At 41.1% G+C, this 10126-nt stretch overlaps 1 protein-coding gene across 5 annotated transcripts in view; it reads left to right on the top strand.

Moving 5' to 3' along the window:
* Positions 1-450: 450 nt before the first annotated feature.
* LOC126427049 (zinc finger protein 708-like) overlaps positions 451-10126 on the top strand; it is a 77303-nt gene continuing 67627 nt past the window's right edge. For 3 of the 5 annotated variants that reach the window (XM_050089223.1, XM_050089224.1, XM_050089222.1), the window contains exons 1-2: positions 451-562; positions 2663-2722. The gene's annotated coding sequence lies outside the window, so the exon portion shown is untranslated. The other 2 variants (XM_050089229.1, XM_050089228.1) reach the window with 2 other exon arrangements.

The following is a 10126-nucleotide window of genomic DNA, read 5'->3' as shown; positions in this document are numbered from 1 at the left end:
TGCTAACTGATTTCATAGTGATTCATTTCTCTGGTAGCATTCAGTGGATTCCATTACCACGGCTTTGGTCATTTTGAAGAGGTAAAATTTCAACAGCAATGAAATACCAAAGAAACAATAACGAAAAAACTGCAACTTTAAAATGAATGAAAATACAAACAGGGCACTGCAGTGCCGTGTGGCTGGTTCATGAAGTTCTGCCAGGTGCTAATATCCGAAAGATGACCACATACGCTAGACTGTGGTATATACTGCCAACAGTGAGACTATTTTGGGGACTATCAATGCTTTTCATCAATATTGCTACTATTGACACTACACCAATAGACGCCCCCAGACGGCCAATATACGGACGGTTTGACAATATTATTGAATTATTTCACTATGTCATACACGTTTCGTCTTTCATTCTGACAGATCCGCGGCATTAGTTTGTTAGTTCTTCCATATCGACAATCTTAGAGCAAAGTGCTCTGCTGACTGCTCCGTGCTGTTATTGTGTACATTAAACGCATCGCTGGCTTGTTTGCTTTTACGGAGAATCATAGATTACGTTATCCAGGTAACAGACAACGATGAGATGTAAACATGAACGAAGGAAAGCTGAAAATTTATTTTGGAACATAACATCCCATTTTCACCATTATTACAGTGATTCGAACGACGGAAGCAGCTTGCGAATATCTTATGATGATGGTGTGGTTGCTGTTTGTAAATATTGTATTGTGGCTGTGAGGACGGGTCGTGAGTCGTGCTTGGGTAGTTCAGTTGGTAAAACACTTACTCTCAAAAGGCAAAGGTCCCAAGTTCGAGCCTCGGTGGCTGCCAGGAAGTTTCATATCAGCCCACTCTCCGCTGCAGAGGGAAAGTTTTATTCTGGAAACTGTTGTATTAGTTTACTACTGGGTGCACTTGAACGTAATTGCATCATATTTGGTTATGGTTTGTAATAGCATGTGAATTTCGTATGTAATTATTTGAGGTTATGCAAGTCACAACAAAATACCCGCGCTATTTCCATTAATCTTGTGAGTTTTCGAATCCTCAGCAACTAGTTCCGTGCATATTACGTACCTATATCGCTCATCAATTTTCGAAAATGCCAGGTAGGTGTGTGTGTGTGTGTGTGGGGGGGGGGGGGGGGGGGGGTATCAACTATCTAGCTGCTGGAATCTGCATATGGCCAAGTGTGGCTTAACGTCCAGTGTAACCCAACCACGAAAAACAAGATAGCAATGAGTATCCCTCAACTTTCAATCACAGATCTCATGTGCAACTATTTTTACGAACTCTGTTCGAGAACTGCCCTATTGCATATTCAAGGCATTCATTTTTTGAATGGTATTGTATATCTGCCGTAGATCTCAAAAAGTGAGCAGCTGGAAAAGGCAAGTAGTTTTTGAATCATCATACATTCCTTTCATGTGTCTATCTTCACTTATAATTCTAGTTTGCCTTAACAACAGAAGTGAGGATTATGTTACATCTTTATCTTGTGTGCTGCACCTGTTGTGTGAATGTATCTCTTTTTCATTAGCTTAGGGCAGTGTAATGTTACAATGGTTGTTCCAGTATTTTGTGAGAAGCTGTTTCTAAAATGGTTCTATAGTGACAGACAAAACTCAGGTTTCCGTCTGGTTTCTGTAAGAGTATGGGTAATAAATGTGTCAAACTTCAGGATTTCATTGATGCTAAACTGAATTGAGAAACACATATCAAGTAAGTTTGCAAAAAACTCCTCAAGAGGTCAGTGCTGCCTCATGTGGAAACTAAAATGCATGGTTTGTAGTAATCATCTCTGTATGACATATTTATGTTCCTTTCAGTCACATCTCTCAAGTGATGTGCTTACATTTTGACATTCTTGTCATACCACTGACATCTAAAAAGAGAGAGAAAAAAAAAAAAAAAAAAAAATGAAAGAAAAGGTCCATTTGATATACAGAGCTGTCTCCATCTGTTTACCAGGATTAGAATACTGACAGCTGTTAATCTCTATATCCACATATTTGCTGATTTGCTGTCTTTGTCAGGTCCACATTAAAATTTAAGAATTCTATGATATGGGCAGTGTCGATTTTAATATTTAAGACTGTAGTTGTACCCTTTGACTTGATTACACTGTTGTTATTTACACATGACAAAACCTACTTTGTGTAAAATAATTAATGGTGAATAAAAAAATTATCAAACTAGAAAAGTTGATTGAAAATATAAGCGTAGGCAGAAGGGTGAAATGCAAGAAATTTTCGTGTATGTTGCTGCTAATCATTCATGTACAATTTTGTTCACTATTGTTAAAATACACCTGTATGAGCTTCTGTCACCCAGAATTTCTCTCTCAGGAAAAAAAACCTTGCCTACAACTAGTAATTTATTCTCAAGAAGTAGGCATACCATTATTTGTCTTAAATCAAAATCTAGGATGGAATGTAACAATGTGTGTGTGTGTGTGTGTGTGTGTGTGTGTGTGTGTGTGTGTGTCCATTGTTGATGAAGACGTTAATGGCCGAAAGCTTTAATTGTGAGAGTCTTTTTGTTGTGCGTATCTGCGACGCAGCATCTCCACTCTGTAATATTATTATTTGACTTAAATATGTGAAACTTTTATGTGATATGTGGAGAGCATGCCCTCATTACAGATTGTTTTCTGTTGCCACAGGTCCAGCTTTACTCACCGAGTGTGAAAGACATGGAATATTCTGATGGTGTGAAATAAAAGGTAATTCTAAAAGTTATGTAATTCTAGAAATTAAGAAGTGTTACGTTATGGCACAGTCATGGTGAATGTAAAGGGATGCATAATTAATATGACACCAAATGGGAAATGAGGGAAAGCATGCAAAATACAGTATTTTGAGGCATTGTACTCTTGTTTTGGTCTTCAGTCCAACGACTGGTTTGCTGCAGTTCACCACACTGATCTATCCTGTGCAAGCCTCTTCATCTCTGCATAACTACTGCAGTGTACATCCACCTGAATCTCCATACAGCAGGCAAGCCTTGGTCTCCCTCTACACTTTGTAGCCCAGTTGTGTCATAAATTTATTTTTACCCTCACTTTGATTCAGTACCTCCCCACTAGTTATGTGACACACCTATCTGATCTTCAGCATTATGTGCAAGAACACATTAAAAATCTTCTCTATTTTCTTCTTATCTGAATTGTCTACTGTCCACATTTCGCTTCCACACAAGGCTACACTCAAGATAAATACCTTCAGCAAAAACTTCCTAACACTTCGCTTTACATTATATGTCAACGAATTCACCTTTCTCAGAGATATTTTTCATGCTCAAGACACTATACATACATATATATTTTTCATGCTTTGCCAGTCTACATTTTCTGTGTTCTGTCCATTATAATTATCCGGGCTGTTATGCCGTGGTCAGTTGATGAATTCTGTGATAATTCCCTATGTTTCATCCCCGCCTGCGGGAGACATCTTCAAGGGGGTCTGTAGCTCGATGGAAGGTCCAACACCCCCGCTGGCTCGCTACTGACTGCCGCTAAATTCCGTGTCAGCGCGCTCCCGCGCCGCGGCGCGACGTCACGGGTTTTGAAAACGTCAGTGCAATTGGCCGCTGTCCGTCGCCGTCGATCGCCGTTGCCATCTCCCAGTGGTGGACAGGTGGTACACATATTCTTTAACACCGGCATCCATATACCATTTAATTTCACGCCCTCCTCCTTTCGATTGAAATTATTAGGGTGTTTAGCAATTTTGATTGCCTCCCTGTAGAGCCTTTCGTAATATCCGTTTGTGGCCGCCAGTACTTGCGTCTCCTCAAAACAAATAAGGTGGTTCCCTGGCTGGAAAGCATGCTCCACAACAGCTGATTGTTTAGTTTCTCCTCTTCTACAATTGCCCTTGTCCTCTTCCAAACAGTTCTTTTAGTGGTACCCACATAAACATCTCCACAGCTGCATGGGATCCTATACACTTCAGCTTTTTCCAATGGTTTGCGAGTGTACTTGGCAGACTTAAGGTATTCCTGTATCTTCCTGGTGGGCTTGTAAATTACGGTAATTTCCCACTTTGTCCATGTCCGCCCTATTCTTTCCGTTACGTTTTTAACAAATGGCAGGAAAACCTTAGACTTTGCAGTAGCCTGTACGTCACTATGATTTCTGCGTGGCTGCCTCAACGCACGTTTTATTTCGTCAGACGAATATCCGTTCTTCATTAGTGCATTGTGGAGATGTTCCATCTCAACATTGAGCAACTCAGGTTCACAAATATTTCTATCTCTGTCCGCTAATGTCTTGATAACACCCCGCTTCTGTTGTGGGCGGTGGTTCGAATCCTGGTGCAAATAATGGTCCGTGTGCGTGGGTTTGTGGTATACTGAGTGGCCCAAACTACCACTTTCATTTCTAAACACAAGCACATCGAGGAAATGTAATTTGCCGTATACCTCCTCCTCCATTGTAAACTGAATTCTCGAGTTTATACCATTCAGATGTTCGTGGAACCGGCTTAGTTCCTCCCTGCCACGTCTCCACAGCACAAACGTGTCATCTACGTATCGGAGCCATACATTTGGTTTTTTGCTGGCAGTACCTAAGGCCTGTTCTTCAGATTTCTCCATAAAGAAGTTTGCAATTATGGGTCTTAGGGGGCTTCCCATAGCCACGCCATCCATTTGCTCATAAAACTGTTCATTCCACTTGAAGTATGTGGTTGTGAAACAACACTTAAACAGTTATGAAATATTGGCAGGAAAAATTTGACCCAGCTGTTCCAATACATCATTAATTGGAACCATGGTAAACAGCGATACCACATCGAAGCTGACCAATATGTGCTCCAGCTGGACCACTATGCCATTCAATCTGCTGATGAAATGTGTCGAATTCTTTATATAAGAACCCGAATGGCCCACAGGTGGTTTTAACAGCATAGTCAAAAACTTGGCTAACGAGTAGGTGGGCAAACCAGTGGTACTTAGTATCGATCTCAACGGTACATTTTCTTTATCAATTTTGGGCAATCCATAAAGCCTCGGTGGTAGCGCAACCGAATTGCAGATACCTTTCTGTACACTCTCTTCAATGGAGGACTTTTTTATTAACTGCGACACAGTTCTAAGAACGTTGTTAGTGGGGTCCTTATTCAGCTTCCTATATGCTTACGGATCCAGTAGATCAGTAATTTTACTCTGATAGTCGGCCACATCCATAACCACTGTTGCGCTTCCCTTGTCAGCTGGGAGAATCAAAATACTATCATTGTCATTCAGCAGTTTTAAAGCTCTTCTCTCGCCCACAGTTATATTACTCTTCGGCGGTTTTACATTGGCTAGTATTCTCATTGTTTCTGTATGGATTTCTTCAGCTGTTACAGAATCCACACTGTGAATTCCTGCTTCTACACTGGCTATAATTTCTTCCGTGGGCGCAAAATGCGGACTAACAGCAAAATTTCCTCCCTTGGCAAGCACAGATGTCTCATTGTCAGATAATGAACGTTTGGAGAAATTGATAACGGTCCGGGAAACGTCTAAATGCCGAACAGTCTGATTAGGTAGCAAATTATCAAACTTCTTCTTCTGTCTACTAGACGTCGTCAACATACGCTTCCCCATGGTATCATGCAGTAGTCTATCAATTTTATCCCAGTCACCGCTGCACAGTTTATTACTGATCGTAATATGGAGAGACATTAACTTACAGTTTGTGCTCGCCAAGTCCCGTCGGGTCTGCTGAATGCGCTCTCGTAGTAAGGCCTCCTCAGTCCGTTTGAAAATCCGTTGTGCCTTTCCCGAATAGAGCAGTCGCTTTATTTTTAGAAACTTCGATATAACGCCGACGGCTCTGCAACGAGACAGGAACATGAGGGAACATTAAAGCTGCACTCTCTTCTTCTGGAGTCCTTCCAGGCGCCGCACTTCTCTTGACATCTCCTCCCCGTAGAGGCGGCTGATACTAAAATGTAGACTTTCACTGCCAGAAATGTCATGTCCATTATAATTATCCAGGCTGTTATGCTGTGGTCGGTTGATGAATTCTGTGTCAGTTCTCAACGTTTCGTCCCTGTCTGCGGGAGACAGACTCTCTTGAAGATGTCTCTCGCAGACGGGCACAAAACGTTGGGAATTATCACAGAATTCAACAACCGACCACGACATAACAGCCCGGATAATTATAATGGACATGACATTTCCGCCCGTGAAAGTCTACATTTTAGTATTTTCTGTGTTCCTCACTTCAAACAAAACTCATCTAATAGAATTAGTGTTTCATTTCCTAGTCTAATTCTCTGAGCGTCACCTTTTTTTATTACTATTGTTTTACTTTTCTTGATCTTCATCTTATATCTTGTTTATCAAGACACTGTCCAATCCATTCATCTGTTCTTCCAAGTCCTTTGTACCATAGGAAGCAAGGGAGAGGATGTTGTTACAGGTGGCTAGAGTCCTCTTCTACAACACAAGTGCACACATGGAGTAATACCGTTCTTTATTGACATGAGCATTTACTTATCTTGAACAAAGTCCATGTGTTGTGGTACAAGCTCAACAGTAATAGTCCTCTTGCAGACAGTATCGGTAATCTTGTTATTACAAGCTTTAGCCTCATTGCTAGTCCCACTATATCACCAATTTGGTCACTGTACACTGTCGTAGCCTGTGACGTGAACTGAAAATAACTGAAAGATGCCTATCTAGAATGAGTGAGTTAGCGAGCCACTGAGGTCCTCCAGTCAACAGCCACAACCTAAATATATGCTGTCAAGAGGGTGTTGGCGGCGTGTTGTTTTTGGGTGTGTCTCTGGCCCCTCTCATGATAGGCATGCTTGATCGTGTGCCTACTTTCCATCTTTGCTTCATCTTTGCCGGCTGCTGTGTTGACGACAACTTACACCAGCACTTTCCTCTGCTTCGAAATGCCACACCAAGAGGATGCGAATGACAATGGGGGGGAGGGGGAGGCAGGACTTTGGACTTAGGACTTAGGAATGAGCTGGGAGCTCTGATTGTGGAGGATGGCACACTCCCTTCCGTACGCCACCATGTGGCTTGCAAGGCAACAGGAACGTCCTCTGGAAAGCTGCTGCCAGGGCACACGTCAAAGTTTACAACCTGAGATGACAATATTGTCTAGGTAGTTGAACAAAATGGCTGGCTGGAGTGGCCGAGCGGTTCTAGGGGCTGCAGTCTGGAGCTGCGCGACCGCTACGGTCGCAGGTTCGAATCCTGCCTCGGGAATGGATGTGTGTGATGTCCTTAGGTTAGTGAGGTTTAAGTAGTTCTAAGTTCTAGGTGACTGATGACCTCAGAAGTTAAGTCCCATAGTGCTCCGAGCCATTTGAACCATTTTTCGAATAAAATGGCACTTTTGCAGTCAGCTGTTTCAAATAACGTTGAAAAATGGTGGGTGCGGAAGCACTGCCGAAGGGCAAATGCAAATACTTGAACAGTCCTAAGTGTGTATTTACAACAAACACTTTATGTAATCTATCATCCAATTGAATATGCGAGTAGGCATCACACAAATCCCTCTTAGAATAGTAATATCCTGCACCAAGCTTGTCCATTAGTTCCTCAGGGCGAGGTAACAGATAAATGTCAACTACGGTCTGTGGGTTGACTGTAGACCTGCAGTCCAACACAAATGCGTATGCGACCAGAAGGTTTAGGCAACGAAATGAGAGGACTTGCCCACTGACTTGCTTGAATGGGAGCAATTACACCATTATCTTGCAATTCTTTCAATTCACTGGCTACTTTGCCTCTTAAAGCAATTGAAACGGGATTGGACTGGAAAAGCTTAGGCTGTGCATTGTCATCAATGTAACACACACTACAAAGTTATTAGCTCTTTTGATTCCTTCTGAAAATAGTTCTTTTAGAGTAAAAGCAGTCACTGAAAGTACATTGTCTTTGATGCTAAGTCCAAATAAATCTATCTAAACCGAACATATTCTCACTGGCTCTTGATTTCAATACCGTAAAGTTCACTGTCGTAGTGCGAGATTTGTAAGTGGCATGCAAACTACACTGTCCAAGCACTGGAATTGCCTGTCCATTGTAAGCAGTGAGGTGCTTGCTAGATTTAGAAAGGCTACATGAGCCTAACTGTTCATACATGGGATGAGTAAGCAAAGTTACTGTGGCACCTGTGTCTGGCTGCAAGTTCACACGATGGCCAGCAATTCTTAATGAGACAAATAGTTTGTTAGAATGTTGTTGCACAGCACTAGGGTGAGGAGGAGGAGGCATAACCTTAATCTTACTTTTATCAGAACCTGTCATAGATATTACAGGGTTTATGTGACCCGGGACAACCAGGAGATACGGGAAAAACCCGGGAAATTTTTCATTCGGGAGAAAACCGGGAAAAACCCGGGAATTGTTTAGAATTCCAGGAATTTTTCGTTGTTTTAGTTTTCAGTTAAATTTTTGTGATTTTGACTGGTAAGAACCAATACTCTAACAAAGGATATTGCTGTATCCTACTAGTGTAGAATAATCAACAAAACATGAACGAGAAAAAAGAAAATGAAAATAAAACCTGTGTCGCAAAGGAAATGCGCCATATACAACAACAAAACAGTACTCATACAAGCGTCTGCCAACAGTAAAGTGTGTCAAAGGCTTTAGGATGACTATGTAATGCTTTATAATAACAGATTGCCTCTGGTGAGCGTGACGTGACAACTGTTTAAATTAGATTTGTTTGAGCAGTTGTGGGCGGGCTCTAGCGCATGCGCAGTTGAGTCGTGTATGAGTAATACCTTCTCCTGCTTCTGGTTACAGAAGTGTGGCTGGGCGCCACTACTTAATATTGCCCCGGTTCGGAAATATAGTAAATCTGAAGCTGATCCACGGAACAGTCTGAGTTGTGGTGGGGAAGTGGGTCGTCTCCACGTGACCTGTGTTTACTTTCAGCGATTTTGTTGTTTCCTCTTCGTCTATTGCTCTTATGTTAAATGATAACAAAACGGATATTTGTTGCTGGGAGCTATCAAATGACTTAAAATATGTTAGCATAATTACAGAAGGCTAAAATATGTTATTAGTTTCAGATTTTATTTCCACCTTTCTAACAGTTGAGCATTAATCGCCTTACAGAACAATAAAGTTATTTTTGCCGGTTTGCTGAAGAGATTAGGCTTTTATTAATCTTTTCTGATGAGGCAGTCAATTTATTTGAAACAAAGTGTTTAATTTTACACTATTGGCTAGTTTCAAATGTTCGCTGCATTTCATGTGCACGTATGGCATTATGCCATAATAAAGAACCAAACATGAGATAATACAGCACTGGTACTCCAAGAAAATTTACATATGAACGTGCAATTTAAGCCGAATTACGCGTTTTAGTATGGTTTACGGAATTCCGACGCTCTTGAGGTATCCTCTTTTGTCTTGTTTCCTATATGACATAATGTAAGGTCTGTTAATGTTTTATGCATACGAACATATGGGCTTCCTGCATCATCGTAGCTGTGCAAGCGCTGAGACACCTGTTATCTAGCGCTCTCTTGCAACTGCTGAAATGAACCTATTTCTAACAGGTCACAGGAAAATATTGCGAACGGTGGTTTGAAAAGCATTACATTCAAAGCAGATTTCCTTTTATGCAAGATGAACTATGTGCGAGATGTATGATGAATTTCTTAAATCCCAAAGCGTTTGACTCTCATTTAAAAATCAACTCTTTGAGGACGACCATTTAGAAGAATTTCGAGCACAGAAGATCAGAAATTTACGTCTTTATTAAAAATTTTACTGGCACGTTTGTGTGATGTATCTTAAAGTGTAACACCCCCAAAAAAGATCAACATTATATGTGGAAGCTTAGCTTGTCTTCCAGCTTATTAATCTTAGAGACCAATATTATATGTGAATGATATGTATATTAATTTAAACCATTAACTTTTCTTATTTGTGTGTTCGTGCTACTTAACAGTGATGTTGCTGTTAGCTGACTACATCACGTGTCCTATGCTCTGAACATCCGCTGTCATCGGCTGGCGAGATCACGTGACATGAGCTATGACTGGCTTACAAACGCACATCACAATCTCGATTTCAATGCTACGGAATGTGACATGCGGTGTTTGGTGGAATTCAAATTTATATCTTCGTAATACGAAAATATGCAGCGTACATG

Source organism: Schistocerca serialis, chromosome 11 (genome assembly GCF_023864345.2).
Source record: "Schistocerca serialis cubense isolate TAMUIC-IGC-003099 chromosome 11, iqSchSeri2.2, whole genome shotgun sequence".
In the NCBI taxonomy this organism is placed as follows: domain Eukaryota; kingdom Metazoa; phylum Arthropoda; class Insecta; order Orthoptera; family Acrididae; genus Schistocerca; species Schistocerca serialis.
Note: the sequence above shows the minus strand (reverse complement) of the source record. Positions and strands in the feature narration are given on the sequence as shown.